A 27,932-nucleotide genomic window follows, 5' to 3' on the forward strand; every position below is an offset into this window, starting at 1 on the left:
ACCCCAAAAACCCCAGCCCCAACCCCAAAAACCCCAGCCCCAACCCCAATCGCTCACTCCCTCGTTTTTTCCCTTTGACACGCTTAGAAAGAGTGCACCCTTCCCGGAGGCGCTGCAATACCGGGGCGATGCGCGGAGCGGACGGAGCGAGCCCCTGTTCCGACTCCCTGTGGCAAAAATCCGTTTAATATGTTGTCCTCGCATGGAGGACGTATCAGATATTAAACTGATAAGAACAGATACTACACTTGATCTTAGCCAAAAGGCCGAGAAGCGATGACCCGCACTGCTCCGCGCCCCCCGCGCGCGGGGCCTCCGTGCGCCGGCCGGGACGTTTGGGCGCCGGCCGCTCTGGCGACCGCCGGACCGAGAACGGCCCCGACGACGGAAGCCAAAAGGAAACGCCGACGCCGCAGGGGAAGAAGAAGAAGCGGCGGCGGCGGGGACCGAGAAGACGGCAGCTAAAAGCAAAGGCCAAGCGGGCCACGGAGGAAGAAGCAGGGACCAAGAGGAAGCAGGGACCAAGAGGAAGCAGGGACCAAGAGGAAGCAGGGACCAAGAGGAAGCAGGGACCAAGAGGAAGCAGGGACCAAGAGGACCAAGAAGAAGCAGGGACCAAGAGGAAGCAGGGACCAAGAGGAAGCAGGGACCAAGAGGAAGCAGGGACCAAGAGGAAGCAGGGACCAAGAGGACCAAGAAGAAGCAGGGACCAAGAGGAAGCAGGGACCAAGAGGAAGCAGGGACCAAGAGGACCAAGAAGAAGCAGGGACCAAGAGGAAGCAGGGACCAAGAGGAAGCAGGGACCAAGAGGACCAAGAAGAAGCAGGGACCAAGAGGAAGCAGGGACCAAGAGGCCCAGCGGGCCACGGAAGGAGCAGGGACCAAAAGGCCAAGGGATCGGGATTAAGCAGAGGAAAAAGGAAGACAAAAAGACCTGCACGCACGCACGCACGCACCCACCCACCCACCCACCCAGCCACCCAACGCTAACCTTACCCTGCTTTTTTTCCTCACAAATCCATCAGGCTCTGCCCTCCCTCGGGCAAAGCCGACCAAAAATACCACGTCCCGCTCGTCGGCGCTCCCCTCCACGGAAGTCTTTAGTAAAAGGCGAAAGGCTTGTGCGTGCTGAAGGGGAGCCAGAGTGACCGTTTTTTTTGAAACCGCCCAAACGGCCCGCTCCCGACCCCTCCGTTGGCCCTGGCTCGCTCGTCCGCGGCGGCGTCCTTCCTTTCCGGGAAAAGGCGTGGAAACGCCACCGGCCGCAAAGGGGCTTTCACTCTCTCTCTCTTTCACTCTCTCTCTTTCACTCTCTCTCTTTCACTCTCTCTCTTTCACTCTCTCTCTCTTTCACTCTCACTCACTCACTCACTCACTCACTCACTCACTCACTCACTCACTCACTCACTGTCTCCCCCATTTCAAGTCACTCACCTCACTTCAGGTTTTTTTTTTTTTTTTTTTATATCTAAAAGGGCGGGAAAACGCCGCCGGCCGACGGGGCTCCGCCGCCTCCGCCGCCTCCGCCGCCTCCGCCGCCGCCGCGCGTCAAACCCCTTTTTTCACCTCATCGCCACAAAAACCCAAGCCCCAACCCCAAAAACCCCAGCCCCAACCCCAAAAACCCCAGCCCCAACCCCAATCGCTCACTCCCTCGTTTTTTCCCTTTGACACGCTTAGAAAGAGTGCACCCTTCCCGGAGGCGCTGCAATACCGGGGCGATGCGCGGAGCGGACGGAGCGAGCCCCTGTTCCGACTCCCTGTGGCAAAAATCCGTTTAATATGTTGTCCTCGCATGGAGGACGTATCAGATATTAAACTGATAAGAACAGATTTTTTTTTTTTTTTTTTTTTTTCTTCTAAAAAAAAAAGAAAAAGAAGTATTTATCAAATTCTAAAAACGTTTCTAAAAGACACATCAATACAAGACAGTCAACACATACAGGTTACCCAAAGGGCGTACAATACAAGGACCCAAAAGGGCGCACATTACAATTGCCCCACTAGGGGGTTACAAGTGGGAGTCCGAGGCCCGACAAAAGTCCACTCAAGCCCGCCCTTGGTGACTCCGTCTCCCTCTCCTCCCGATCTTCCTCGCCAGTGGAGTCAAGCGACTAGCCCGCTGCCTTCTGTCGCGACGGCCCCTGGGAAGGCCCATCCCTATGCCACTGCTCCCAGGCTGCCCTTCGGCGAGGTTTCTGTTCCGTTCCTCGGGTCCGGCCATCAGTCCGTCCGTCGGTCCATTCGCCCTCAGGTGGCCTGGCCCACCTCTGGGTTACCAGCAGTGTTGGGCGCCGAAACGCCCAACACTCTGAATTTGGGGACAAGTCCCCGCCTGGCGTCGGGGCCGAAGCCCCCAGGCAGGCGACCGCTCCGACCCTCCTCCGTCACCGAAACCCTATCAGGCGCTCCGGTATCGACGGGGGAGGGCCAATGGCTGTCCAATTAAGGACAGCCACTCACTTGATCTGAGCCAAAAGGCCGAGAAGCGATGACCCGCACTGCTCCGCGCCCCCCGCGCGCGGGGCCTCCGTGCGCCGGCCGGGACGTTTGGGCGCCGGCCGCTCTGGCGACCGCCGGACCGAGAACGGCCCCGACGACGGAAGCCAAAAGGAAACGCCGACGCCGCAGGGGAAGAAGAAGAAGCGGCGGCGGCGGGGACCGAGAAGACGGCAGCTAAAAGCAAAGGCCAAGCGGGCCACGGAGGAAGAAGCAGGGACCAAGAGGAAGCAGGGACCAAGAGGAAGCAGGGACCAAGAGGAAGCAGGGACCAAGAGGAAGCAGGGACCAAGAGGAAGCAGGGACCAAGAGGAAGCAGGGACCAAGAGGACCAAGAAGAAGCAGGGACCAAGAGGAAGCAGGGACCAAGAGGAAGCAGGGACCAAGAGGAAGCAGGGACCAAGAGGAAGCAGGGACCAAGAGGACCAAGAAGAAGCAGGGACCAAGAGGAAGCAGGGACCAAGAGGAAGCAGGGACCAAGAGGAAGCAGGGACCAAGAGGAAGCAGGGACCAAGAGGACCAAGAAGAAGCAGGGACCAAGAGGAAGCAGGGACCAAGAGGAAGCAGGGACCAAGAGGACCAAGAAGAAGCAGGGACCAAGAGGAAGCAGGGACCAAGAGGCCCAGCGGGCCACGGAAGGAGCAGGGACCAAAAGGCCAAGGGATCGGGATTAAGCAGAGGAAAAAGGAAGACAAAAAGACCTGCACGCACGCACGCACGCACCCACCCACCCACCCACCCACCCAGCCACCCAACGCTAACCTTACCCTGCTTTTTTTCCTCACAAATCCATCAGGCTCTGCCCTCCCTCGGGCAAAGCCGACCAAAAATACCACGTCCCGCTCGTCGGCGCTCCCCTCCACGGAAGTCTTTAGTAAAAGGCGAAAGGCTTGTGCGTGCTGAAGGGGAGCCAGAGTGACCGTTTTTTTTGAAACCGCCCAAACGGCCCGCTCCCGACCCCTCCGTTGGCCCTGGCTCGCTCGTCCGCGGCGGCGTCCTTCCTTTCCGGGAAAAGGCGTGGAAACGCCACCGGCCGCAAAGGGGCTTTCACTCTCTCTCTCTTTCACTCTCTCTCTTTCACTCTCTCTCTTTCACTCTCTCTCTTTCACTCTCTCTCTCTTTCACTCTCACTCACTCACTCACTCACTCACTCACTCACTCACTCACTCACTGTCTCCCCCATTTCAAGTCACTCACCTCACTTCAGGTTTTTTTTTTTTTTTTTTTTTTTATATCTAAAAGGGCGGGAAAACGCCGCCGGCCGACGGGGCTCCGCCGCCTCCGCCGCCTCCGCCGCCTCCGCCGCCGCCGCGCGTCAAACCCCTTTTTTCACCTCATCGCCACAAAAACCCAAGCCCCAACCCCAAAAACCCCAGCCCCAACCCCAAAAACCCCAGCCCCAACCCCAATCGCTCACTCCCTCGTTTTTTCCCTTTGACACGCTTAGAAAGAGTGCACCCTTCCCGGAGGCGCTGCAATACCGGGGCGATGCGCGGAGCGGACGGAGCGAGCCCCTGTTCCGACTCCCTGTGGCAAAAATCCGTTTAATATGTTGTCCTCGCATGGAGGACGTATCAGATATTAAACTGATAAGAACAGATACTACACTTGATCTTAGCCAAAAGGCCGAGAAGCGATGACCCGCACTGCTCCGCGCCCCCCGCGCGCGGGGCCTCCGTGCGCCGGCCGGGACGTTTGGGCGCCGGCCGCTCTGGCGACCGCCGGACCGAGAACGGCCCCGACGACGGAAGCCAAAAGGAAACGCCGACGCCGCAGGGGAAGAAGAAGAAGCGGCGGCGGCGGGGACCGAGAAGACGGCAGCTAAAAGCAAAGGCCAAGCGGGCCACGGAGGAAGAAGCAGGGACCAAGAGGAAGCAGGGACCAAGAGGAAGCAGGGACCAAGAGGAAGCAGGGACCAAGAGGAAGCAGGGACCAAGAGGAAGCAGGGACCAAGAGGACCAAGAAGAAGCAGGGACCAAGAGGAAGCAGGGACCAAGAGGAAGCAGGGACCAAGAGGAAGCAGGGACCAAGAGGAAGCAGGGACCAAGAGGACCAAGAAGAAGCAGGGACCAAGAGGAAGCAGGGACCAAGAGGAAGCAGGGACCAAGAGGACCAAGAAGAAGCAGGGACCAAGAGGAAGCAGGGACCAAGAGGAAGCAGGGACCAAGAGGACCAAGAAGAAGCAGGGACCAAGAGGAAGCAGGGACCAAGAGGCCCAGCGGGCCACGGAAGGAGCAGGGACCAAAAGGCCAAGGGATCGGGATTAAGCAGAGGAAAAAGGAAGACAAAAAGACCTGCACGCACGCACGCACGCACCCACCCACCCACCCACCCAGCCACCCAACGCTAACCTTACCCTGCTTTTTTTCCTCACAAATCCATCAGGCTCTGCCCTCCCTCGGGCAAAGCCGACCAAAAATACCACGTCCCGCTCGTCGGCGCTCCCCTCCACGGAAGTCTTTAGTAAAAGGCGAAAGGCTTGTGCGTGCTGAAGGGGAGCCAGAGTGACCGTTTTTTTTGAAACCGCCCAAACGGCCCGCTCCCGACCCCTCCGTTGGCCCTGGCTCGCTCGTCCGCGGCGGCGTCCTTCCTTTCCGGGAAAAGGCGTGGAAACGCCACCGGCCGCAAAGGGGCTTTCACTCTCTCTCTCTTTCACTCTCTCTCTTTCACTCTCTCTCTTTCACTCTCTCTCTTTCACTCTCTCTCTCTTTCACTCTCACTCACTCACTCACTCACTCACTCACTCACTCACTCACTCACTCACTCACTCACTGTCTCCCCCATTTCAAGTCACTCACCTCACTTCAGGTTTTTTTTTTTTTTTTTTTTATATCTAAAAGGGCGGGAAAACGCCGCCGGCCGACGGGGCTCCGCCGCCTCCGCCGCCTCCGCCGCCTCCGCCGCCGCCGCGCGTCAAACCCCTTTTTTCACCTCATCGCCACAAAAACCCAAGCCCCAACCCCAAAAACCCCAGCCCCAACCCCAAAAACCCCAGCCCCAACCCCAATCGCTCACTCCCTCGTTTTTTCCCTTTGACACGCTTAGAAAGAGTGCACCCTTCCCGGAGGCGCTGCAATACCGGGGCGATGCGCGGAGCGGACGGAGCGAGCCCCTGTTCCGACTCCCTGTGGCAAAAATCCGTTTAATATGTTGTCCTCGCATGGAGGACGTATCAGATATTAAACTGATAAGAACAGATTTTTTTTTTTTTTTTTTTTTCTTCTAAAAAAAAAAGAAAAAGAAGTATTTATCAAATTCTAAAAACGTTTCTAAAAGACACATCAATACAAGACAGTCAACACATACAGGTTACCCAAAGGGCGTACAATACAAGGACCCAAAAGGGCGCACATTACAATTGCCCCACTAGGGGGTTACAAGTGGGAGTCCGAGGCCCGACAAAAGTCCACTCAAGCCCGCCCTTGGTGACTCCGTCTCCCTCTCCTCCCGATCTTCCTCGCCAGTGGAGTCAAGCGACTAGCCCGCTGCCTTCTGTCGCGACGGCCCCTGGGAAGGCCCATCCCTATGCCACTGCTCCCAGGCTGCCCTTCGGCGAGGTTTCTGTTCCGTTCCTCGGGTCCGGCCATCAGTCCGTCCGTCGGTCCATTCGCCCTCAGGTGGCCTGGCCCACCTCTGGGTTACCAGCAGTGTTGGGCGCCGAAACGCCCAACACTCTGAATTTGGGGACAAGTCCCCGCCTGGCGTCGGGGCCGAAGCCCCCAGGCAGGCGACCGCTCCGACCCTCCTCCGTCACCGAAACCCTATCAGGCGCTCCGGTATCGACGGGGGAGGGCCAATGGCTGTCCAATTAAGGACAGCCACTCACTTGATCTGAGCCAAAAGGCCGAGAAGCGATGACCCGCACTGCTCCGCGCCCCCCGCGCGCGGGGCCTCCGTGCGCCGGCCGGGACGTTTGGGCGCCGGCCGCTCTGGCGACCGCCGGACCGAGAACGGCCCCGACGACGGAAGCCAAAAGGAAACGCCGACGCCGCAGGGGAAGAAGAAGAAGCGGCGGCGGCGGGGACCGAGAAGACGGCAGCTAAAAGCAAAGGCCAAGCGGGCCACGGAGGAAGAAGCAGGGACCAAGAGGAAGCAGGGACCAAGAGGAAGCAGGGACCAAGAGGAAGCAGGGACCAAGAGGAAGCAGGGACCAAGAGGAAGCAGGGACCAAGAGGAAGCAGGGACCAAGAGGACCAAGAAGAAGCAGGGACCAAGAGGAAGCAGGGACCAAGAGGAAGCAGGGACCAAGAGGAAGCAGGGACCAAGAGGAAGCAGGGACCAAGAGGAAGCAGGGACCAAGAGGACCAAGAAGAAGCAGGGACCAAGAGGAAGCAGGGACCAAGAGGAAGCAGGGACCAAGAGGAAGCAGGGACCAAGAGGAAGCAGGGACCAAGAGGACCAAGAAGAAGCAGGGACCAAGAGGAAGCAGGGACCAAGAGGAAGCAGGGACCAAGAGGACCAAGAAGAAGCAGGGACCAAGAGGAAGCAGGGACCAAGAGGCCCAGCGGGCCACGGAAGGAGCAGGGACCAAAAGGCCAAGGGATCGGGATTAAGCAGAGGAAAAAGGAAGACAAAAAGACCTGCACGCACGCACGCACGCACCCACCCACCCACCCACCCACCCAGCCACCCAACGCTAACCTTACCCTGCTTTTTTTCCTCACAAATCCATCAGGCTCTGCCCTCCCTCGGGCAAAGCCGACCAAAAATACCACGTCCCGCTCGTCGGCGCTCCCCTCCACGGAAGTCTTTAGTAAAAGGCGAAAGGCTTGTGCGTGCTGAAGGGGAGCCAGAGTGACCGTTTTTTTTGAAACCGCCCAAACGGCCCGCTCCCGACCCCTCCGTTGGCCCTGGCTCGCTCGTCCGCGGCGGCGTCCTTCCTTTCCGGGAAAAGGCGTGGAAACGCCACCGGCCGCAAAGGGGCTTTCACTCTCTCTCTCTTTCACTCTCTCTCTTTCACTCTCTCTCTTTCACTCTCTCTCTTTCACTCTCTCTCTCTTTCACTCTCACTCACTCACTCACTCACTCACTCACTCACTCACTCACTGTCTCCCCCATTTCAAGTCACTCACCTCACTTCAGGTTTTTTTTTTTTTTTTTTTTATATCTAAAAGGGCGGGAAAACGCCGCCGGCCGACGGGGCTCCGCCGCCTCCGCCGCCTCCGCCGCCTCCGCCGCCGCCGCGCGTCAAACCCCTTTTTTCACCTCATCGCCACAAAAACCCAAGCCCCAACCCCAAAAACCCCAGCCCCAACCCCAAAAACCCCAGCCCCAACCCCAATCGCTCACTCCCTCGTTTTTTCCCTTTGACACGCTTAGAAAGAGTGCACCCTTCCCGGAGGCGCTGCAATACCGGGGCGATGCGCGGAGCGGACGGAGCGAGCCCCTGTTCCGACTCCCTGTGGCAAAAATCCGTTTAATATGTTGTCCTCGCATGGAGGACGTATCAGATATTAAACTGATAAGAACAGATACTACACTTGATCTTAGCCAAAAGGCCGAGAAGCGATGACCCGCACTGCTCCGCGCCCCCCGCGCGCGGGGCCTCCGTGCGCCGGCCGGGACGTTTGGGCGCCGGCCGCTCTGGCGACCGCCGGACCGAGAACGGCCCCGACGACGGAAGCCAAAAGGAAACGCCGACGCCGCAGGGGAAGAAGAAGAAGCGGCGGCGGCGGGGACCGAGAAGACGGCAGCTAAAAGCAAAGGCCAAGCGGGCCACGGAGGAAGAAGCAGGGACCAAGAGGAAGCAGGGACCAAGAGGAAGCAGGGACCAAGAGGAAGCAGGGACCAAGAGGAAGCAGGGACCAAGAGGACCAAGAAGAAGCAGGGACCAAGAGGAAGCAGGGACCAAGAGGAAGCAGGGACCAAGAGGAAGCAGGGACCAAGAGGAAGCAGGGACCAAGAGGACCAAGAAGAAGCAGGGACCAAGAGGAAGCAGGGACCAAGAGGAAGCAGGGACCAAGAGGACCAAGAAGAAGCAGGGACCAAGAGGAAGCAGGGACCAAGAGGAAGCAGGGACCAAGAGGACCAAGAAGAAGCAGGGACCAAGAGGAAGCAGGGACCAAGAGGCCCAGCGGGCCACGGAAGGAGCAGGGACCAAAAGGCCAAGGGATCGGGATTAAGCAGAGGAAAAAGGAAGACAAAAAGACCTGCACGCACGCACGCACGCACCCACCCACCCACCCACCCAGCCACCCAACGCTAACCTTACCCTGCTTTTTTTCCTCACAAATCCATCAGGCTCTGCCCTCCCTCGGGCAAAGCCGACCAAAAATACCACGTCCCGCTCGTCGGCGCTCCCCTCCACGGAAGTCTTTAGTAAAAGGCGAAAGGCTTGTGCGTGCTGAAGGGGAGCCAGAGTGACCGTTTTTTTTGAAACCGCCCAAACGGCCCGCTCCCGACCCCTCCGTTGGCCCTGGCTCGCTCGTCCGCGGCGGCGTCCTTCCTTTCCGGGAAAAGGCGTGGAAACGCCACCGGCCGCAAAGGGGCTTTCACTCTCTCTCTCTTTCACTCTCTCTCTTTCACTCTCTCTCTTTCACTCTCTCTCTTTCACTCTCTCTCTCTTTCACTCTCACTCACTCACTCACTCACTCACTCACTCACTCACTCACTCACTCACTCACTCACTGTCTCCCCCATTTCAAGTCACTCACCTCACTTCAGGTTTTTTTTTTTTTTTTTTTTTATATCTAAAAGGGCGGGAAAACGCCGCCGGCCGACGGGGCTCCGCCGCCTCCGCCGCCTCCGCCGCCTCCGCCGCGCGTCAAACCCCTTTTTTCACCTCATCGCCACAAAAACCCAAGCCCCAACCCCAAAAACCCCAGCCCCAACCCCAAAAACCCCAGCCCCAACCCCAATCGCTCACTCCCTCGTTTTTTCCCTTTGACACGCTTAGAAAGAGTGCACCCTTCCCGGAGGCGCTGCAATACCGGGGCGATGCGCGGAGCGGACGGAGCGAGCCCCTGTTCCGACTCCCTGTGGCAAAAATCCGTTTAATATGTTGTCCTCGCATGGAGGACGTATCAGATATTAAACTGATAAGAACAGATTTTTTTTTTTTTTTTTTTTTTTTCTTCTAAAAAAAAAAGAAAAAGAAGTATTTATCAAATTCTAAAAACGTTTCTAAAAGACACATCAATACAAGACAGTCAACACATACAGGTTACCCAAAGGGCGTACAATACAAGGACCCAAAAGGGCGCACATTACAATTGCCCCACTAGGGGGTTACAAGTGGGAGTCCGAGGCCCGACAAAAGTCCACTCAAGCCCGCCCTTGGTGACTCCGTCTCCCTCTCCTCCCGATCTTCCTCGCCAGTGGAGTCAAGCGACTAGCCCGCTGCCTTCTGTCGCGACGGCCCCTGGGAAGGCCCATCCCTATGCCACTGCTCCCAGGCTGCCCTTCGGCGAGGTTTCTGTTCCGTTCCTCGGGTCCGGCCATCAGTCCGTCCGTCGGTCCATTCGCCCTCAGGTGGCCTGGCCCACCTCTGGGTTACCAGCAGTGTTGGGCGCCGAAACGCCCAACACTCTGAATTTGGGGACAAGTCCCCGCCTGGCGTCGGGGCCGAAGCCCCCAGGCAGGCGACCGCTCCGACCCTCCTCCGTCACCGAAACCCTATCAGGCGCTCCGGTATCGACGGGGGAGGGCCAATGGCTGTCCAATTAAGGACAGCCACTCACTTGATCTGAGCCAAAAGGCCGAGAAGCGATGACCCGCACTGCTCCGCGCCCCCCGCGCGCGGGGCCTCCGTGCGCCGGCCGGGACGTTTGGGCGCCGGCCGCTCTGGCGACCGCCGGACCGAGAACGGCCCCGACGACGGAAGCCAAAAGGAAACGCCGACGCCGCAGGGGAAGAAGAAGAAGCGGCGGCGGCGGGGACCGAGAAGACGGCAGCTAAAAGCAAAGGCCAAGCGGGCCACGGAGGAAGAAGCAGGGACCAAGAGGAAGCAGGGACCAAGAGGAAGCAGGGACCAAGAGGAAGCAGGGACCAAGAGGAAGCAGGGACCAAGAGGAAGCAGGGACCAAGAGGAAGCAGGGACCAAGAGGACCAAGAAGAAGCAGGGACCAAGAGGAAGCAGGGACCAAGAGGAAGCAGGGACCAAGAGGAAGCAGGGACCAAGAGGAAGCAGGGACCAAGAGGAAGCAGGGACCAAGAGGACCAAGAAGAAGCAGGGACCAAGAGGAAGCAGGGACCAAGAGGAAGCAGGGACCAAGAGGAAGCAGGGACCAAGAGGAAGCAGGGACCAAGAGGACCAAGAAGAAGCAGGGACCAAGAGGAAGCAGGGACCAAGAGGAAGCAGGGACCAAGAGGACCAAGAAGAAGCAGGGACCAAGAGGAAGCAGGGACCAAGAGGCCCAGCGGGCCACGGAAGGAGCAGGGACCAAAAGGCCAAGGGATCGGGATTAAGCAGAGGAAAAAGGAAGACAAAAAGACCTGCACGCACGCACGCACGCACCCACCCACCCACCCACCCACCCAGCCACCCAACGCTAACCTTACCCTGCTTTTTTTCCTCACAAATCCATCAGGCTCTGCCCTCCCTCGGGCAAAGCCGACCAAAAATACCACGTCCCGCTCGTCGGCGCTCCCCTCCACGGAAGTCTTTAGTAAAAGGCGAAAGGCTTGTGCGTGCTGAAGGGGAGCCAGAGTGACCGTTTTTTTTGAAACCGCCCAAACGGCCCGCTCCCGACCCCTCCGTTGGCCCTGGCTCGCTCGTCCGCGGCGGCGTCCTTCCTTTCCGGGAAAAGGCGTGGAAACGCCACCGGCCGCAAAGGGGCTTTCACTCTCTCTCTCTTTCACTCTCTCTCTTTCACTCTCTCTCTTTCACTCTCTCTCTTTCACTCTCTCTCTCTTTCACTCTCACTCACTCACTCACTCACTCACTCACTCACTCACTGTCTCCCCCATTTCAAGTCACTCACCTCACTTCAGGTTTTTTTTTTTTTTTTTTTTATATCTAAAAGGGCGGGAAAACGCCGCCGGCCGACGGGGCTCCGCCGCCTCCGCCGCCTCCGCCGCCTCCGCCGCCGCCGCGCGTCAAACCCCTTTTTTCACCTCATCGCCACAAAAACCCAAGCCCCAACCCCAAAAACCCCAGCCCCAACCCCAAAAACCCCAGCCCCAACCCCAATCGCTCACTCCCTCGTTTTTTCCCTTTGACACGCTTAGAAAGAGTGCACCCTTCCCGGAGGCGCTGCAATACCGGGGCGATGCGCGGAGCGGACGGAGCGAGCCCCTGTTCCGACTCCCTGTGGCAAAAATCCGTTTAATATGTTGTCCTCGCATGGAGGACGTATCAGATATTAAACTGATAAGAACAGATACTACACTTGATCTTAGCCAAAAGGCCGAGAAGCGATGACCCGCACTGCTCCGCGCCCCCCGCGCGCGGGGCCTCCGTGCGCCGGCCGGGACGTTTGGGCGCCGGCCGCTCTGGCGACCGCCGGACCGAGAACGGCCCCGACGACGGAAGCCAAAAGGAAACGCCGACGCCGCAGGGGAAGAAGAAGAAGCGGCGGCGGCGGGGACCGAGAAGACGGCAGCTAAAAGCAAAGGCCAAGCGGGCCACGGAGGAAGAAGCAGGGACCAAGAGGAAGCAGGGACCAAGAGGAAGCAGGGACCAAGAGGAAGCAGGGACCAAGAGGAAGCAGGGACCAAGAGGAAGCAGGGACCAAGAGGAAGCAGGGACCAAGAGGACCAAGAAGAAGCAGGGACCAAGAGGAAGCAGGGACCAAGAGGAAGCAGGGACCAAGAGGAAGCAGGGACCAAGAGGAAGCAGGGACCAAGAGGAAGCAGGGACCAAGAGGACCAAGAAGAAGCAGGGACCAAGAGGAAGCAGGGACCAAGAGGAAGCAGGGACCAAGAGGAAGCAGGGACCAAGAGGAAGCAGGGACCAAGAGGACCAAGAAGAAGCAGGGACCAAGAGGAAGCAGGGACCAAGAGGAAGCAGGGACCAAGAGGACCAAGAAGAAGCAGGGACCAAGAGGAAGCAGGGACCAAGAGGCCCAGCGGGCCACGGAAGGAGCAGGGACCAAAAGGCCAAGGGATCGGGATTAAGCAGAGGAAAAAGGAAGACAAAAAGACCTGCACGCACGCACGCACGCACCCACCCACCCACCCACCCACCCAGCCACCCAACGCTAACCTTACCCTGCTTTTTTTCCTCACAAATCCATCAGGCTCTGCCCTCCCTCGGGCAAAGCCGACCAAAAATACCACGTCCCGCTCGTCGGCGCTCCCCTCCACGGAAGTCTTTAGTAAAAGGCGAAAGGCTTGTGCGTGCTGAAGGGGAGCCAGAGTGACCGTTTTTTTTGAAACCGCCCAAACGGCCCGCTCCCGACCCCTCCGTTGGCCCTGGCTCGCTCGTCCGCGGCGGCGTCCTTCCTTTCCGGGAAAAGGCGTGGAAACGCCACCGGCCGCAAAGGGGCTTTCACTCTCTCTCTCTTTCACTCTCTCTCTTTCACTCTCTCTCTTTCACTCTCTCTCTTTCACTCTCTCTCTCTTTCACTCTCACTCACTCACTCACTCACTCACTCACTCACTCACTGTCTCCCCCATTTCAAGTCACTCACCTCACTTCAGGTTTTTTTTTTTTTTTTTTTTTTTATATCTAAAAGGGCGGGAAAACGCCGCCGGCCGACGGGGCTCCGCCGCCTCCGCCGCCTCCGCCGCCTCCGCCGCCGCCGCGCGTCAAACCCCTTTTTTCACCTCATCGCCACAAAAACCCAAGCCCCAACCCCAAAAACCCCAGCCCCAACCCCAAAAACCCCAGCCCCAACCCCAATCGCTCACTCCCTCGTTTTTTCCCTTTGACACGCTTAGAAAGAGTGCACCCTTCCCGGAGGCGCTGCAATACCGGGGCGATGCGCGGAGCGGACGGAGCGAGCCCCTGTTCCGACTCCCTGTGGCAAAAATCCGTTTAATATGTTGTCCTCGCATGGAGGACGTATCAGATATTAAACTGATAAGAACAGATACTACACTTGATCTTAGCCAAAAGGCCGAGAAGCGATGACCCGCACTGCTCCGCGCCCCCCGCGCGCGGGGCCTCCGTGCGCCGGCCGGGACGTTTGGGCGCCGGCCGCTCTGGCGACCGCCGGACCGAGAACGGCCCCGACGACGGAAGCCAAAAGGAAACGCCGACGCCGCAGGGGAAGAAGAAGAAGCGGCGGCGGCGGGGACCGAGAAGACGGCAGCTAAAAGCAAAGGCCAAGCGGGCCACGGAGGAAGAAGCAGGGACCAAGAGGAAGCAGGGACCAAGAGGAAGCAGGGACCAAGAGGAAGCAGGGACCAAGAGGAAGCAGGGACCAAGAGGAAGCAGGGACCAAGAGGACCAAGAAGAAGCAGGGACCAAGAGGAAGCAGGGACCAAGAGGAAGCAGGGACCAAGAGGAAGCAGGGACCAAGAGGAAGCAGGGACCAAGAGGACCAAGAAGAAGCAGGGACCAAGAGGAAGCAGGGACCAAGAGGAAGCAGGGACCAAGAGGACCAAGAAGAAGCAGGGACCAAGAGGAAGCAGGGACCAAGAGGAAGCAGGGACCAAGAGGACCAAGAAGAAGCAGGGACCAAGAGGAAGCAGGGACCAAGAGGCCCAGCGGGCCACGGAAGGAGCAGGGACCAAAAGGCCAAGGGATCGGGATTAAGCAGAGGAAAAAGGAAGACAAAAAGACCTGCACGCACGCACGCACGCACCCACCCACCCACCCACCCAGCCACCCAACGCTAACCTTACCCTGCTTTTTTTCCTCACAAATCCATCAGGCTCTGCCCTCCCTCGGGCAAAGCCGACCAAAAATACCACGTCCCGCTCGTCGGCGCTCCCCTCCACGGAAGTCTTTAGTAAAAGGCGAAAGGCTTGTGCGTGCTGAAGGGGAGCCAGAGTGACCGTTTTTTTTGAAACCGCCCAAACGGCCCGCTCCCGACCCCTCCGTTGGCCCTGGCTCGCTCGTCCGCGGCGGCGTCCTTCCTTTCCGGGAAAAGGCGTGGAAACGCCACCGGCCGCAAAGGGGCTTTCACTCTCTCTCTCTTTCACTCTCTCTCTTTCACTCTCTCTCTTTCACTCTCTCTCTTTCACTCTCTCTCTCTTTCACTCTCACTCACTCACTCACTCACTCACTCACTCACTCACTCACTGTCTCCCCCATTTCAAGTCACTCACCTCACTTCAGGTTTTTTTTTTTTTTTTTTTTTTATATCTAAAAGGGCGGGAAAACGCCGCCGGCCGACGGGGCTCCGCCGCCTCCGCCGCCTCCGCCGCCTCCGCCGCCGCCGCGCGTCAAACCCCTTTTTTCACCTCATCGCCACAAAAACCCAAGCCCCAACCCCAAAAACCCCAGCCCCAACCCCAAAAACCCCAGCCCCAACCCCAATCGCTCACTCCCTCGTTTTTTCCCTTTGACACGCTTAGAAAGAGTGCACCCTTCCCGGAGGCGCTGCAATACCGGGGCGATGCGCGGAGCGGACGGAGCGAGCCCCTGTTCCGACTCCCTGTGGCAAAAATCCGTTTAATATGTTGTCCTCGCATGGAGGACGTATCAGATATTAAACTGATAAGAACAGATACTACACTTGATCTTAGCCAAAAGGCCGAGAAGCGATGACCCGCACTGCTCCGCGCCCCCCGCGCGCGGGGCCTCCGTGCGCCGGCCGGGACGTTTGGGCGCCGGCCGCTCTGGCGACCGCCGGACCGAGAACGGCCCCGACGACGGAAGCCAAAAGGAAACGCCGACGCCGCAGGGGAAGAAGAAGAAGCGGCGGCGGCGGGGACCGAGAAGACGGCAGCTAAAAGCAAAGGCCAAGCGGGCCACGGAGGAAGAAGCAGGGACCAAGAGGAAGCAGGGACCAAGAGGAAGCAGGGACCAAGAGGAAGCAGGGACCAAGAGGAAGCAGGGACCAAGAGGAAGCAGGGACCAAGAGGACCAAGAAGAAGCAGGGACCAAGAGGAAGCAGGGACCAAGAGGAAGCAGGGACCAAGAGGAAGCAGGGACCAAGAGGAAGCAGGGACCAAGAGGACCAAGAAGAAGCAGGGACCAAGAGGAAGCAGGGACCAAGAGGAAGCAGGGACCAAGAGGACCAAGAAGAAGCAGGGACCAAGAGGAAGCAGGGACCAAGAGGAAGCAGGGACCAAGAGGACCAAGAAGAAGCAGGGACCAAGAGGAAGCAGGGACCAAGAGGCCCAGCGGGCCACGGAAGGAGCAGGGACCAAAAGGCCAAGGGATCGGGATTAAGCAGAGGAAAAAGGAAGACAAAAAGACCTGCACGCACGCACGCACGCACCCACCCACCCACCCACCCAGCCACCCAACGCTAACCTTACCCTGCTTTTTTTCCTCACAAATCCATCAGGCTCTGCCCTCCCTCGGGCAAAGCCGACCAAAAATACCACGTCCCGCTCGTCGGCGCTCCCCTCCACGGAAGTCTTTAGTAAAAGGCGAAAGGCTTGTGCGTGCTGAAGGGGAGCCAGAGTGACCGTTTTTTTTGAAACCGCCCAAACGGCCCGCTCCCGACCCCTCCGTTGGCCCTGGCTCGCTCGTCCGCGGCGGCGTCCTTCCTTTCCGGGAAAAGGCGTGGAAACGCCACCGGCCGCAAAGGGGCTTTCACTCTCTCTCTCTTTCACTCTCTCTCTTTCACTCTCTCTCTTTCACTCTCTCTCTTTCACTCTCTCTCTCTTTCACTCTCACTCACTCACTCACTCACTCACTCACTCACTCACTCACTGTCTCCCCCATTTCAAGTCACTCACCTCACTTCAGGTTTTTTTTTTTTTTTTTTTATATCTAAAAGGGCGGGAAAACGCCGCCGGCCGACGGGGCTCCGCCGCCTCCGCCGCCTCCGCCGCCTCCGCCGCCGCCGCGCGTCAAACCCCTTTTTTCACCTCATCGCCACAAAAACCCAAGCCCCAACCCCAAAAACCCCAGCCCCAACCCCAAAAACCCCAGCCCCAACCCCAATCGCTCACTCCCTCGTTTTTTCCCTTTGACACGCTTAGAAAGAGTGCACCCTTCCCGGAGGCGCTGCAATACCGGGGCGATGCGCGGAGCGGACGGAGCGAGCCCCTGTTCCGACTCCCTGTGGCAAAAATCCGTTTAATATGTTGTCCTCGCATGGAGGACGTATCAGATATTAAACTGATAAGAACAGATACTACACTTGATCTTAGCCAAAAGGCCGAGAAGCGATGACCCGCACTGCTCCGCGCCCCCCGCGCGCGGGGCCTCCGTGCGCCGGCCGGGACGTTTGGGCGCCGGCCGCTCTGGCGACCGCCGGACCGAGAACGGCCCCGACGACGGAAGCCAAAAGGAAACGCCGACGCCGCAGGGGAAGAAGAAGAAGCGGCGGCGGCGGGGACCGAGAAGACGGCAGCTAAAAGCAAAGGCCAAGCGGGCCACGGAGGAAGAAGCAGGGACCAAGAGGAAGCAGGGACCAAGAGGAAGCAGGGACCAAGAGGAAGCAGGGACCAAGAGGAAGCAGGGACCAAGAGGAAGCAGGGACCAAGAGGAAGCAGGGACCAAGAGGACCAAGAAGAAGCAGGGACCAAGAGGAAGCAGGGACCAAGAGGAAGCAGGGACCAAGAGGACCAAGAAGAAGCAGGGACCAAGAGGAAGCAGGGACCAAGAGGAAGCAGGGACCAAGAGGACCAAGAAGAAGCAGGGACCAAGAGGAAGCAGGGACCAAGAGGCCCAGCGGGCCACGGAAGGAGCAGGGACCAAAAGGCCAAGGGATCGGGATTAAGCAGAGGAAAAAGGAAGACAAAAAGACCTGCACGCACGCACGCACGCACCCACCCACCCACCCACCCAGCCACCCAACGCTAACCTTACCCTGCTTTTTTTCCTCACAAATCCATCAGGCTCTGCCCTCCCTCGGGCAAAGCCGACCAAAAATACCACGTCCCGCTCGTCGGCGCTCCCCTCCACGGAAGTCTTTAGTAAAAGGCGAAAGGCTTGTGCGTGCTGAAGGGGAGCCAGAGTGACCGTTTTTTTTGAAACCGCCCAAACGGCCCGCTCCCGACCCCTCCGTTGGCCCTGGCTCGCTCGTCCGCGGCGGCGTCCTTCCTTTCCGGGAAAAGGCGTGGAAACGCCACCGGCCGCAAAGGGGCTTTCACTCTCTCTCTCTTTCACTCTCTCTCTTTCACTCTCTCTCTTTCACTCTCTCTCTTTCACTCTCTCTCTCTTTCACTCTCACTCACTCACTCACTCACTCACTCACTCACTCACTCACTGTCTCCCCCATTTCAAGTCACTCACCTCACTTCAGGTTTTTTTTTTTTTTTTTTTATATCTAAAAGGGCGGGAAAACGCCGCCGGCCGACGGGGCTCCGCCGCCTCCGCCGCCTCCGCCGCCTCCGCCGCCGCCGCGCGTCAAACCCCTTTTTTCACCTCATCGCCACAAAAACCCAAGCCCCAACCCCAAAAACCCCAGCCCCAACCCCAAAAACCCCAGCCCCAACCCCAATCGCTCACTCCCTCGTTTTTTCCCTTTGACACGCTTAGAAAGAGTGCACCCTTCCCGGAGGCGCTGCAATACCGGGGCGATGCGCGGAGCGGACGGAGCGAGCCCCTGTTCCGACTCCCTGTGGCAAAAATCCGTTTAATATGTTGTCCTCGCATGGAGGACGTATCAGATATTAAACTGATAAGAACAGATACTACACTTGATCTTAGCCAAAAGGCCGAGAAGCGATGACCCGCACTGCTCCGCGCCCCCCGCGCGCGGGGCCTCCGTGCGCCGGCCGGGACGTTTGGGCGCCGGCCGCTCTGGCGACCGCCGGACCGAGAACGGCCCCGACGACGGAAGCCAAAAGGAAACGCCGACGCCGCAGGGGAAGAAGAAGAAGCGGCGGCGGCGGGGACCGAGAAGACGGCAGCTAAAAGCAAAGGCCAAGCGGGCCACGGAGGAAGAAGCAGGGACCAAGAGGAAGCAGGGACCAAGAGGAAGCAGGGACCAAGAGGAAGCAGGGACCAAGAGGAAGCAGGGACCAAGAGGAAGCAGGGACCAAGAGGAAGCAGGGACCAAGAGGACCAAGAAGAAGCAGGGACCAAGAGGAAGCAGGGACCAAGAGGAAGCAGGGACCAAGAGGACCAAGAAGAAGCAGGGACCAAGAGGAAGCAGGGACCAAGAGGAAGCAGGGACCAAGAGGACCAAGAAGAAGCAGGGACCAAGAGGAAGCAGGGACCAAGAGGCCCAGCGGGCCACGGAAGGAGCAGGGACCAAAAGGCCAAGGGATCGGGATTAAGCAGAGGAAAAAGGAAGACAAAAAGACCTGCACGCACGCACGCACGCACCCACCCACCCACCCACCCAGCCACCCAACGCTAACCTTACCCTGCTTTTTTTCCTCACAAATCCATCAGGCTCTGCCCTCCCTCGGGCAAAGCCGACCAAAAATACCACGTCCCGCTCGTCGGCGCTCCCCTCCACGGAAGTCTTTAGTAAAAGGCGAAAGGCTTGTGCGTGCTGAAGGGGAGCCAGAGTGACCGTTTTTTTTGAAACCGCCCAAACGGCCCGCTCCCGACCCCTCCGTTGGCCCTGGCTCGCTCGTCCGCGGCGGCGTCCTTCCTTTCCGGGAAAAGGCGTGGAAACGCCACCGGCCGCAAAGGGGCTTTCACTCTCTCTCTCTTTCACTCTCTCTCTTTCACTCTCTCTCTTTCACTCTCTCTCTTTCACTCTCTCTCTCTTTCACTCTCACTCACTCACTCACTCACTCACTCACTCACTCACTCACTGTCTCCCCCATTTCAAGTCACTCACCTCACTTCAGGTTTTTTTTTTTTTTTTTTTTTATATCTAAAAGGGCGGGAAAACACCGCCGGCCGACGGGGCTCCGCCGCCTCCGCCGCCTCCGCCGCCTCCGCCGCCGCCGCGCGTCAAACCCCTTTTTTCACCTCATCGCCACAAAAACCCAAGCCCCAACCCCAAAAACCCCAGCCCCAACCCCAAAAACCCCAGCCCCAACCCCAATCGCTCACTCCCTCGTTTTTTCCCTTTGACACGCTTAGAAAGAGTGCACCCTTCCCGGAGGCGCTGCAATACCGGGGCGATGCGCGGAGCGGACGGAGCGAGCCCCTGTTCCGACTCCCTGTGGCAAAAATCCGTTTAATATGTTGTCCTCGCATGGAGGACGTATCAGATATTAAACTGATAAGAACAGATACTACACTTGATCTTAGCCAAAAGGCCGAGAAGCGATGACCCGCACTGCTCCGCGCCCCCCGCGCGCGGGGCCTCCGTGCGCCGGCCGGGACGTTTGGGCGCCGGCCGCTCTGGCGACCGCCGGACCGAGAACGGCCCCGACGACGGAAGCCAAAAGGAAACGCCGACGCCGCAGGGGAAGAAGAAGAAGCGGCGGCGGCGGGGACCGAGAAGACGGCAGCTAAAAGCAAAGGCCAAGCGGGCCACGGAGGAAGAAGCAGGGACCAAGAGGAAGCAGGGACCAAGAGGAAGCAGGGACCAAGAGGAAGCAGGGACCAAGAGGAAGCAGGGACCAAGAGGAAGCAGGGACCAAGAGGAAGCAGGGACCAAGAGGACCAAGAAGAAGCAGGGACCAAGAGGAAGCAGGGACCAAGAGGAAGCAGGGACCAAGAGGACCAAGAAGAAGCAGGGACCAAGAGGAAGCAGGGACCAAGAGGAAGCAGGGACCAAGAGGACCAAGAAGAAGCAGGGACCAAGAGGAAGCAGGGACCAAGAGGCCCAGCGGGCCACGGAAGGAGCAGGGACCAAAAGGCCAAGGGATCGGGATTAAGCAGAGGAAAAAGGAAGACAAAAAGACCTGCACGCACGCACGCACGCACCCACCCACCCACCCACCCAGCCACCCAACGCTAACCTTACCCTGCTTTTTTTCCTCACAAATCCATCAGGCTCTGCCCTCCCTCGGGCAAAGCCGACCAAAAATACCACGTCCCGCTCGTCGGCGCTCCCCTCCACGGAAGTCTTTAGTAAAAGGCGAAAGGCTTGTGCGTGCTGAAGGGGAGCCAGAGTGACCGTTTTTTTTGAAACCGCCCAAACGGCCCGCTCCCGACCCCTCCGTTGGCCCTGGCTCGCTCGTCCGCGGCGGCGTCCTTCCTTTCCGGGAAAAGGCGTGGAAACGCCACCGGCCGCAAAGGGGCTTTCACTCTCTCTCTCTTTCACTCTCTCTCTTTCACTCTCTCTCTTTCACTCTCTCTCTTTCACTCTCTCTCTCTTTCACTCTCACTCACTCACTCACTCACTCACTCACTCACTCACTCACTGTCTCCCCCATTTCAAGTCACTCACCTCACTTCAGGTTTTTTTTTTTTTTTTTTTTATATCTAAAAGGGCGGGAAAACGCCGCCGGCCGACGGGGCTCCGCCGCCTCCGCCGCCTCCGCCGCCTCCGCCGCCGCCGCGCGTCAAACCCCTTTTTTCACCTCATCGCCACAAAAACCCAAGCCCCAACCCCAAAAACCCCAGCCCCAACCCCAAAAACCCCAGCCCCAACCCCAATCGCTCACTCCCTCGTTTTTTCCCTTTGACACGCTTAGAAAGAGTGCACCCTTCCCGGAGGCGCTGCAATACCGGGGCGATGCGCGGAGCGGACGGAGCGAGCCCCTGTTCCGACTCCCTGTGGCAAAAATCCGTTTAATATGTTGTCCTCGCATGGAGGACGTATCAGATATTAAACTGATAAGAACAGATACTACACTTGATCTTAGCCAAAAGGCCGAGAAGCGATGACCCGCACTGCTCCGCGCCCCCCGCGCGCGGGGCCTCCGTGCGCCGGCCGGGACGTTTGGGCGCCGGCCGCTCTGGCGACCGCCGGACCGAGAACGGCCCCGACGACGGAAGCCAAAAGGAAACGCCGACGCCGCAGGGGAAGAAGAAGAAGCGGCGGCGGCGGGGACCGAGAAGACGGCAGCTAAAAGCAAAGGCCAAGCGGGCCACGGAGGAAGAAGCAGGGACCAAGAGGAAGCAGGGACCAAGAGGAAGCAGGGACCAAGAGGAAGCAGGGACCAAGAGGAAGCAGGGACCAAGAGGAAGCAGGGACCAAGAGGAAGCAGGGACCAAGAGGACCAAGAAGAAGCAGGGACCAAGAGGAAGCAGGGACCAAGAGGAAGCAGGGACCAAGAGGACCAAGAAGAAGCAGGGACCAAGAGGAAGCAGGGACCAAGAGGAAGCAGGGACCAAGAGGACCAAGAAGAAGCAGGGACCAAGAGGAAGCAGGGACCAAGAGGCCCAGCGGGCCACGGAAGGAGCAGGGACCAAAAGGCCAAGGGATCGGGATTAAGCAGAGGAAAAAGGAAGACAAAAAGACCTGCACGCACGCACGCACGCACCCACCCACCCACCCACCCAGCCACCCAACGCTAACCTTACCCTGCTTTTTTTCCTCACAAATCCATCAGGCTCTGCCCTCCCTCGGGCAAAGCCGACCAAAAATACCACGTCCCGCTCGTCGGCGCTCCCCTCCACGGAAGTCTTTAGTAAAAGGCGAAAGGCTTGTGCGTGCTGAAGGGGAGCCAGAGTGACCGTTTTTTTTGAAACCGCCCAAACGGCCCGCTCCCGACCCCTCCGTTGGCCCTGGCTCGCTCGTCCGCGGCGGCGTCCTTCCTTTCCGGGAAAAGGCGTGGAAACGCCACCGGCCGCAAAGGGGCTTTCACTCTCTCTCTCTTTCACTCTCTCTCTTTCACTCTCTCTCTTTCACTCTCTCTCTTTCACTCTCTCTCTCTTTCACTCTCACTCACTCACTCACTCACTCACTCACTCACTCACTCACTGTCTCCCCCATTTCAAGTCACTCACCTCACTTCAGGTTTTTTTTTTTTTTTTTTTTTTTTATATCTAAAAGGGCGGGAAAACGCCGCCGGCCGACGGGGCTCCGCCGCCTCCGCCGCCTCCGCCGCCTCCGCCGCCGCCGCGCGTCAAACCCCTTTTTTCACCTCATCGCCACAAAAACCCAAGCCCCAACCCCAAAAACCCCAGCCCCAACCCCAAAAACCCCAGCCCCAACCCCAATCGCTCACTCCCTCGTTTTTTCCCTTTGACACGCTTAGAAAGAGTGCACCCTTCCCGGAGGCGCTGCAATACCGGGGCGATGCGCGGAGCGGACGGAGCGAGCCCCTGTTCCGACTCCCTGTGGCAAAAATCCGTTTAATATGTTGTCCTCGCATGGAGGACGTATCAGATATTAAACTGATAAGAACAGATACTACACTTGATCTTAGCCAAAAGGCCGAGAAGCGATGACCCGCACTGCTCCGCGCCCCCCGCGCGCGGGGCCTCCGTGCGCCGGCCGGGACGTTTGGGCGCCGGCCGCTCTGGCGACCGCCGGACCGAGAACGGCCCCGACGACGGAAGCCAAAAGGAAACGCCGACGCCGCAGGGGAAGAAGAAGAAGCGGCGGCGGCGGGGACCGAGAAGACGGCAGCTAAAAGCAAAGGCCAAGCGGGCCACGGAGGAAGAAGCAGGGACCAAGAGGAAGCAGGGACCAAGAGGAAGCAGGGACCAAGAGGAAGCAGGGACCAAGAGGAAGCAGGGACCAAGAGGAAGCAGGGACCAAGAGGAAGCAGGGACCAAGAGGACCAAGAAGAAGCAGGGACCAAGAGGAAGCAGGGACCAAGAGGAAGCAGGGACCAAGAGGACCAAGAAGAAGCAGGGACCAAGAGGAAGCAGGGACCAAGAGGAAGCAGGGACCAAGAGGACCAAGAAGAAGCAGGGACCAAGAGGAAGCAGGGACCAAGAGGCCCAGCGGGCCACGGAAGGAGCAGGGACCAAAAGGCCAAGGGATCGGGATTAAGCAGAGGAAAAAGGAAGACAAAAAGACCTGCACGCACGCACGCACGCACCCACCCACCCACCCACCCAGCCACCCAACGCTAACCTTACCCTGCTTTTTTTCCTCACAAATCCATCAGGCTCTGCCCTCCCTCGGGCAAAGCCGACCAAAAATACCACGTCCCGCTCGTCGGCGCTCCCCTCCACGGAAGTCTTTAGTAAAAGGCGAAAGGCTTGTGCGTGCTGAAGGGGAGCCAGAGTGACCGTTTTTTTTGAAACCGCCCAAACGGCCCGCTCCCGACCCCTCCGTTGGCCCTGGCTCGCTCGTCCGCGGCGGCGTCCTTCCTTTCCGGGAAAAGGCGTGGAAACGCCACCGGCCGCAAAGGGGCTTTCACTCTCTCTCTCTTTCACTCTCTCTCTTTCACTCTCTCTCTTTCACTCTCTCTCTTTCACTCTCTCTCTCTTTCACTCTCACTCACTCACTCACTCACTCACTCACTCACTCACTCACTCACTCACTCACTGTCTCCCCCATTTCAAGTCACTCACCTCACTTCAGGTTTTTTTTTTTTTTTTTTTATATCTAAAAGGGCGGGAAAACGCCGCCGGCCGACGGGGCTCCGCCGCCTCCGCCGCCTCCGCCGCCTCCGCCGCCGCCGCGCGTCAAACCCCTTTTTTCACCTCATCGCCACAAAAACCCAAGCCCCAACCCCAAAAACCCCAGCCCCAACCCCAAAAACCCCAGCCCCAACCCCAATCGCTCACTCCCTCGTTTTTTCCCTTTGACACGCTTAGAAAGAGTGCACCCTTCCCGGAGGCGCTGCAATACCGGGGCGATGCGCGGAGCGGACGGAGCGAGCCCCTGTTCCGACTCCCTGTGGCAAAAATCCGTTTAATATGTTGTCCTCGCATGGAGGACGTATCAGATATTAAACTGATAAGAACAGATACTACACTTGATCTTAGCCAAAAGGCCGAGAAGCGATGACCCGCACTGCTCCGCGCCCCCCGCGCGCGGGGCCTCCGTGCGCCGGCCGGGACGTTTGGGCGCCGGCCGCTCTGGCGACCGCCGGACCGAGAACGGCCCCGACGACGGAAGCCAAAAGGAAACGCCGACGCCGCAGGGGAAGAAGAAGAAGCGGCGGCGGCGGGGACCGAGAAGACGGCAGCTAAAAGCAAAGGCCAAGCGGGCCACGGAGGAAGAAGCAGGGACCAAGAGGAAGCAGGGACCAAGAGGAAGCAGGGACCAAGAGGAAGCAGGGACCAAGAGGAAGCAGGGACCAAGAGGAAGCAGGGACCAAGAGGAAGCAGGGACCAAGAGGACCAAGAAGAAGCAGGGACCAAGAGGAAGCAGGGACCAAGAGGAAGCAGGGACCAAGAGGACCAAGAAGAAGCAGGGACCAAGAGGAAGCAGGGACCAAGAGGAAGCAGGGACCAAGAGGACCAAGAAGAAGCAGGGACCAAGAGGAAGCAGGGACCAAGAGGCCCAGCGGGCCACGGAAGGAGCAGGGACCAAAAGGCCAAGGGATCGGGATTAAGCAGAGGAAAAAGGAAGACAAAAAGACCTGCACGCACGCACGCACGCACCCACCCACCCACCCACCCAGCCACCCAACGCTAACCTTACCCTGCTTTTTTTCCTCACAAATCCATCAGGCTCTGCCCTCCCTCGGGCAAAGCCGACCAAAAATACCACGTCCCGCTCGTCGGCGCTCCCCTCCACGGAAGTCTTTAGTAAAAGGCGAAAGGCTTGTGCGTGCTGAAGGGGAGCCAGAGTGACCGTTTTTTTTGAAACCGCCCAAACGGCCCGCTCCCGACCCCTCCGTTGGCCCTGGCTCGCTCGTCCGCGGCGGCGTCCTTCCTTTCCGGGAAAAGGCGTGGAAACGCCACCGGCCGCAAAGGGGCTTTCACTCTCTCTCTCTTTCACTCTCTCTCTTTCACTCTCTCTCTTTCACTCTCTCTCTTTCACTCTCTCTCTCTTTCACTCTCACTCACTCACTCACTCACTCACTCACTCACTCACTCACTGTCTCCCCCATTTCAAGTCACTCACCTCACTTCAGGTTTTTTTTTTTTTTTTTTTTTATATCTAAAAGGGCGGGAAAACGCCGCCGGCCGACGGGGCTCCGCCGCCTCCGCCGCCTCCGCCGCCTCCGCCGCCGCCGCGCGTCAAACCCCTTTTTTCACCTCATCGCCACAAAAACCCAAGCCCCAACCCCAAAAACCCCAGCCCCAACCCCAAAAACCCCAGCCCCAACCCCAATCGCTCACTCCCTCGTTTTTTCCCTTTGACACGCTTAGAAAGAGTGCACCCTTCCCGGAGGCGCTGCAATACCGGGGCGATGCGCGGAGCGGACGGAGCGAGCCCCTGTTCCGACTCCCTGTGGCAAAAATCCGTTTAATATGTTGTCCTCGCATGGAGGACGTATCAGATATTAAACTGATAAGAACAGATACTACACTTGATCTTAGCCAAAAGGCCGAGAAGCGATGACCCGCACTGCTCCGCGCCCCCCGCGCGCGGGGCCTCCGTGCGCCGGCCGGGACGTTTGGGCGCCGGCCGCTCTGGCGACCGCCGGACCGAGAACGGCCCCGACGACGGAAGCCAAAAGGAAACGCCGACGCCGCAGGGGAAGAAGAAGAAGCGGCGGCGGCGGGGACCGAGAAGACGGCAGCTAAAAGCAAAGGCCAAGCGGGCCACGGAGGAAGAAGCAGGGACCAAGAGGAAGCAGGGACCAAGAGGAAGCAGGGACCAAGAGGAAGCAGGGACCAAGAGGAAGCAGGGACCAAGAGGAAGCAGGGACCAAGAGGACCAAGAGGAAGCAGGGACCAAGAGGAAGCAGGGACCAAGAGGAAGCAGGGACCAAGAGGAAGCAGGGACCAAGAGGAAGCAGGGACCAAGAGGACCAAGAAGAAGCAGGGACCAAGAGGAAGCAGGGACCAAGAGGAAGCAGGGACCAAGAGGACCAAGAAGAAGCAGGGACCAAGAGGAAGCAGGGACCAAGAGGAAGCAGGGACCAAGAGGACCAAGAAGAAGCAGGGACCAAGAGGAAGCAGGGACCAAGAGGCCCAGCGGGCCACGGAAGGAGCAGGGACCAAAAGGCCAAGGGATCGGGATTAAGCAGAGGAAAAAGGAAGACAAAAAGACCTGCACGCACGCACGCACGCACCCACCCACCCACCCACCCAGCCACCCAACGCTAACCTTACCCTGCTTTTTTTCCTCACAAATCCATCAGGCTCTGCCCTCCCTCGGGCAAAGCCGACCAAAAATACCACGTCCCGCTCGTCGGCGCTCCCCTCCACGGAAGTCTTTAGTAAAAGGCGAAAGGCTTGTGCGTGCTGAAGGGGAGCCAGAGTGACCGTTTTTTTTGAAACCGCCCAAACGGCCCGCTCCCGACCCCTCCGTTGGCCCTGGCTCGCTCGTCCGCGGCGGCGTCCTTCCTTTCCGGGAAAAGGCGTGGAAACGCCACCGGCCGCAAAGGGGCTTTCACTCTCTCTCTCTTTCACTCTCTCTCTTTCACTCTCTCTCTTTCACTCTCTCTCTTTCACTCTCTCTCTCTTTCACTCTCACTCACTCACTCACTCACTCACTCACTCACTCACTCACTGTCTCCCCCATTTCAAGTCACTCACCTCACTTCAGGTTTTTTTTTTTTTTTTTTTTTTTTATATCTAAAAGGGCGGGAAAACGCCGCCGGCCGACGGGGCTCCGCCGCCTCCGCCGCCTCCGCCGCCTCCGCCGCCGCCGCGCGTCAAACCCCTTTTTTCACCTCATCGCCACAAAAACCCAAGCCCCAACCCCAAAAACCCCAGCCCCAACCCCAAAAACCCCAGCCCCAACCCCAATCGCTCACTCCCTCGTTTTTTCCCTTTGACACGCTTAGAAAGAGTGCACCCTTCCCGGAGGCGCTGCAATACCGGGGCGATGCGCGGAGCGGACGGAGCGAGCCCCTGTTCCGACTCCCTGTGGCAAAAATCCGTTTAATATGTTGTCCTCGCATGGAGGACGTATCAGATATTAAACTGATAAGAACAGATACTACACTTGATCTTAGCCAAAAGGCCGAGAAGCGATGACCCGCACTGCTCCGCGCCCCCCGCGCGCGGGGCCTCCGTGCGCCGGCCGGGACGTTTGGGCGCCGGCCGCTCTGGCGACCGCCGGACCGAGAACGGCCCCGACGACGGAAGCCAAAAGGAAACGCCGACGCCGCAGGGGAAGAAGAAGAAGCGGCGGCGGCGGGGACCGAGAAGACGGCAGCTAAAAGCAAAGGCCAAGCGGGCCACGGAGGAAGAAGCAGGGACCAAGAGGAAGCAGGGACCAAGAGGAAGCAGGGACCAAGAGGAAGCAGGGACCAAGAGGAAGCAGGGACCAAGAGGAAGCAGGGACCAAGAGGAAGCAGGGACCAAGAGGACCAAGAAGAAGCAGGGACCAAGAGGAAGCAGGGACCAAGAGGAAGCAGGGACCAAGAGGACCAAGAAGAAGCAGGGACCAAGAGGAAGCAGGGACCAAGAGGAAGCAGGGACCAAGAGGACCAAGAAGAAGCAGGGACCAAGAGGAAGCAGGGACCAAGAGGCCCAGCGGGCCACGGAAGGAGCAGGGACCAAAAGGCCAAGGGATCGGGATTAAGCAGAGGAAAAAGGAAGACAAAAAGACCTGCACGCACGCACGCACGCACCCACCCACCCACCCACCCAGCCA

General features: G+C 58.8%; 31 non-coding genes and 2 pseudogenes across 31 annotated transcripts; all 33 read right to left on the reverse strand.

The window, feature by feature from the left end:
• Positions 1 to 87: 87 nt before the first annotated feature.
• LOC146292620 (U2 spliceosomal RNA) lies at positions 88 to 278 on the reverse strand. Its single transcript, XR_014754695.1, has one exon. It is a non-coding gene; the product is annotated as a U2 spliceosomal RNA (small nuclear RNA).
• Positions 279 to 1,029: 751 nt separating this feature from the next.
• LOC146292621 (U5 spliceosomal RNA) lies at positions 1,030 to 1,148 on the reverse strand. Its single transcript, XR_014754588.1, has one exon. It is a non-coding gene; the product is annotated as a U5 spliceosomal RNA (small nuclear RNA).
• A 532-nt stretch (positions 1,149 to 1,680) lies between these two features.
• On the reverse strand, positions 1,681 to 1,882 carry LOC146292622 (U2 spliceosomal RNA; annotated as a pseudogene).
• Positions 1,883 to 3,299: 1,417 nt separating this feature from the next.
• LOC146292623 (U5 spliceosomal RNA) lies at positions 3,300 to 3,418 on the reverse strand. Its single transcript, XR_014754589.1, has one exon. It is a non-coding gene; the product is annotated as a U5 spliceosomal RNA (small nuclear RNA).
• Positions 3,419 to 3,946: 528 nt separating this feature from the next.
• LOC146292624 (U2 spliceosomal RNA) lies at positions 3,947 to 4,137 on the reverse strand. The gene has a single exon (XR_014754696.1). It is a non-coding gene; the product is annotated as a U2 spliceosomal RNA (small nuclear RNA).
• A 751-nt stretch (positions 4,138 to 4,888) lies between these two features.
• Positions 4,889 to 5,007, reverse strand: LOC146292625 (U5 spliceosomal RNA). Its single transcript, XR_014754590.1, has one exon. It is a non-coding gene; the product is annotated as a U5 spliceosomal RNA (small nuclear RNA).
• A 537-nt stretch (positions 5,008 to 5,544) lies between these two features.
• LOC146292626 (U2 spliceosomal RNA) lies at positions 5,545 to 5,744 on the reverse strand. Its single transcript, XR_014754778.1, has one exon. It is a non-coding gene; the product is annotated as a U2 spliceosomal RNA (small nuclear RNA).
• A 1,434-nt stretch (positions 5,745 to 7,178) lies between these two features.
• On the reverse strand, positions 7,179 to 7,297 carry LOC146292627 (U5 spliceosomal RNA). Its single transcript, XR_014754591.1, has one exon. It is a non-coding gene; the product is annotated as a U5 spliceosomal RNA (small nuclear RNA).
• A 521-nt stretch (positions 7,298 to 7,818) lies between these two features.
• Positions 7,819 to 8,009, reverse strand: LOC146292628 (U2 spliceosomal RNA). The gene has a single exon (XR_014754697.1). It is a non-coding gene; the product is annotated as a U2 spliceosomal RNA (small nuclear RNA).
• A 734-nt stretch (positions 8,010 to 8,743) lies between these two features.
• Positions 8,744 to 8,862, reverse strand: LOC146292629 (U5 spliceosomal RNA). The gene has a single exon (XR_014754592.1). It is a non-coding gene; the product is annotated as a U5 spliceosomal RNA (small nuclear RNA).
• A 532-nt stretch (positions 8,863 to 9,394) lies between these two features.
• LOC146292630 (U2 spliceosomal RNA) lies at positions 9,395 to 9,597 on the reverse strand (annotated as a pseudogene).
• Positions 9,598 to 11,031: 1,434 nt separating this feature from the next.
• LOC146292631 (U5 spliceosomal RNA) lies at positions 11,032 to 11,150 on the reverse strand. The gene has a single exon (XR_014754593.1). It is a non-coding gene; the product is annotated as a U5 spliceosomal RNA (small nuclear RNA).
• A 517-nt stretch (positions 11,151 to 11,667) lies between these two features.
• Positions 11,668 to 11,858, reverse strand: LOC146292632 (U2 spliceosomal RNA). The gene has a single exon (XR_014754699.1). It is a non-coding gene; the product is annotated as a U2 spliceosomal RNA (small nuclear RNA).
• Positions 11,859 to 12,681: 823 nt separating this feature from the next.
• On the reverse strand, positions 12,682 to 12,800 carry LOC146292633 (U5 spliceosomal RNA). The gene has a single exon (XR_014754594.1). It is a non-coding gene; the product is annotated as a U5 spliceosomal RNA (small nuclear RNA).
• A 520-nt stretch (positions 12,801 to 13,320) lies between these two features.
• Positions 13,321 to 13,511, reverse strand: LOC146292634 (U2 spliceosomal RNA). Its single transcript, XR_014754700.1, has one exon. It is a non-coding gene; the product is annotated as a U2 spliceosomal RNA (small nuclear RNA).
• A 751-nt stretch (positions 13,512 to 14,262) lies between these two features.
• On the reverse strand, positions 14,263 to 14,381 carry LOC146292635 (U5 spliceosomal RNA). Its single transcript, XR_014754595.1, has one exon. It is a non-coding gene; the product is annotated as a U5 spliceosomal RNA (small nuclear RNA).
• A 523-nt stretch (positions 14,382 to 14,904) lies between these two features.
• On the reverse strand, positions 14,905 to 15,095 carry LOC146292636 (U2 spliceosomal RNA). The gene has a single exon (XR_014754701.1). It is a non-coding gene; the product is annotated as a U2 spliceosomal RNA (small nuclear RNA).
• Positions 15,096 to 15,846: 751 nt separating this feature from the next.
• LOC146292637 (U5 spliceosomal RNA) lies at positions 15,847 to 15,965 on the reverse strand. Its single transcript, XR_014754596.1, has one exon. It is a non-coding gene; the product is annotated as a U5 spliceosomal RNA (small nuclear RNA).
• Positions 15,966 to 16,485: 520 nt separating this feature from the next.
• On the reverse strand, positions 16,486 to 16,676 carry LOC146292638 (U2 spliceosomal RNA). The gene has a single exon (XR_014754702.1). It is a non-coding gene; the product is annotated as a U2 spliceosomal RNA (small nuclear RNA).
• A 674-nt stretch (positions 16,677 to 17,350) lies between these two features.
• On the reverse strand, positions 17,351 to 17,469 carry LOC146292639 (U5 spliceosomal RNA). The gene has a single exon (XR_014754597.1). It is a non-coding gene; the product is annotated as a U5 spliceosomal RNA (small nuclear RNA).
• A 520-nt stretch (positions 17,470 to 17,989) lies between these two features.
• On the reverse strand, positions 17,990 to 18,180 carry LOC146292640 (U2 spliceosomal RNA). The gene has a single exon (XR_014754703.1). It is a non-coding gene; the product is annotated as a U2 spliceosomal RNA (small nuclear RNA).
• Positions 18,181 to 18,854: 674 nt separating this feature from the next.
• On the reverse strand, positions 18,855 to 18,973 carry LOC146292641 (U5 spliceosomal RNA). The gene has a single exon (XR_014754599.1). It is a non-coding gene; the product is annotated as a U5 spliceosomal RNA (small nuclear RNA).
• A 522-nt stretch (positions 18,974 to 19,495) lies between these two features.
• On the reverse strand, positions 19,496 to 19,686 carry LOC146292642 (U2 spliceosomal RNA). The gene has a single exon (XR_014754704.1). It is a non-coding gene; the product is annotated as a U2 spliceosomal RNA (small nuclear RNA).
• Positions 19,687 to 20,360: 674 nt separating this feature from the next.
• On the reverse strand, positions 20,361 to 20,479 carry LOC146292643 (U5 spliceosomal RNA). Its single transcript, XR_014754600.1, has one exon. It is a non-coding gene; the product is annotated as a U5 spliceosomal RNA (small nuclear RNA).
• A 521-nt stretch (positions 20,480 to 21,000) lies between these two features.
• Positions 21,001 to 21,191, reverse strand: LOC146292644 (U2 spliceosomal RNA). Its single transcript, XR_014754705.1, has one exon. It is a non-coding gene; the product is annotated as a U2 spliceosomal RNA (small nuclear RNA).
• Positions 21,192 to 21,865: 674 nt separating this feature from the next.
• LOC146292645 (U5 spliceosomal RNA) lies at positions 21,866 to 21,984 on the reverse strand. Its single transcript, XR_014754601.1, has one exon. It is a non-coding gene; the product is annotated as a U5 spliceosomal RNA (small nuclear RNA).
• Positions 21,985 to 22,509: 525 nt separating this feature from the next.
• On the reverse strand, positions 22,510 to 22,700 carry LOC146292646 (U2 spliceosomal RNA). The gene has a single exon (XR_014754706.1). It is a non-coding gene; the product is annotated as a U2 spliceosomal RNA (small nuclear RNA).
• Positions 22,701 to 23,374: 674 nt separating this feature from the next.
• LOC146292647 (U5 spliceosomal RNA) lies at positions 23,375 to 23,493 on the reverse strand. The gene has a single exon (XR_014754602.1). It is a non-coding gene; the product is annotated as a U5 spliceosomal RNA (small nuclear RNA).
• A 532-nt stretch (positions 23,494 to 24,025) lies between these two features.
• Positions 24,026 to 24,216, reverse strand: LOC146292648 (U2 spliceosomal RNA). The gene has a single exon (XR_014754707.1). It is a non-coding gene; the product is annotated as a U2 spliceosomal RNA (small nuclear RNA).
• A 674-nt stretch (positions 24,217 to 24,890) lies between these two features.
• On the reverse strand, positions 24,891 to 25,009 carry LOC146292649 (U5 spliceosomal RNA). The gene has a single exon (XR_014754603.1). It is a non-coding gene; the product is annotated as a U5 spliceosomal RNA (small nuclear RNA).
• A 522-nt stretch (positions 25,010 to 25,531) lies between these two features.
• Positions 25,532 to 25,722, reverse strand: LOC146292650 (U2 spliceosomal RNA). The gene has a single exon (XR_014754708.1). It is a non-coding gene; the product is annotated as a U2 spliceosomal RNA (small nuclear RNA).
• Positions 25,723 to 26,473: 751 nt separating this feature from the next.
• On the reverse strand, positions 26,474 to 26,592 carry LOC146292651 (U5 spliceosomal RNA). Its single transcript, XR_014754604.1, has one exon. It is a non-coding gene; the product is annotated as a U5 spliceosomal RNA (small nuclear RNA).
• A 525-nt stretch (positions 26,593 to 27,117) lies between these two features.
• LOC146292652 (U2 spliceosomal RNA) lies at positions 27,118 to 27,308 on the reverse strand. Its single transcript, XR_014754710.1, has one exon. It is a non-coding gene; the product is annotated as a U2 spliceosomal RNA (small nuclear RNA).
• Positions 27,309 to 27,932: the final 624 nt, after the last annotated feature.

Source organism: Hypomesus nipponensis, chromosome 4, assembly GCF_054491055.1.
Source record: "Hypomesus nipponensis isolate SF chromosome 4, ASM5449105v1, whole genome shotgun sequence".
In the NCBI taxonomy this organism is placed as follows: domain Eukaryota; kingdom Metazoa; phylum Chordata; class Actinopteri; order Osmeriformes; family Osmeridae; genus Hypomesus; species Hypomesus nipponensis.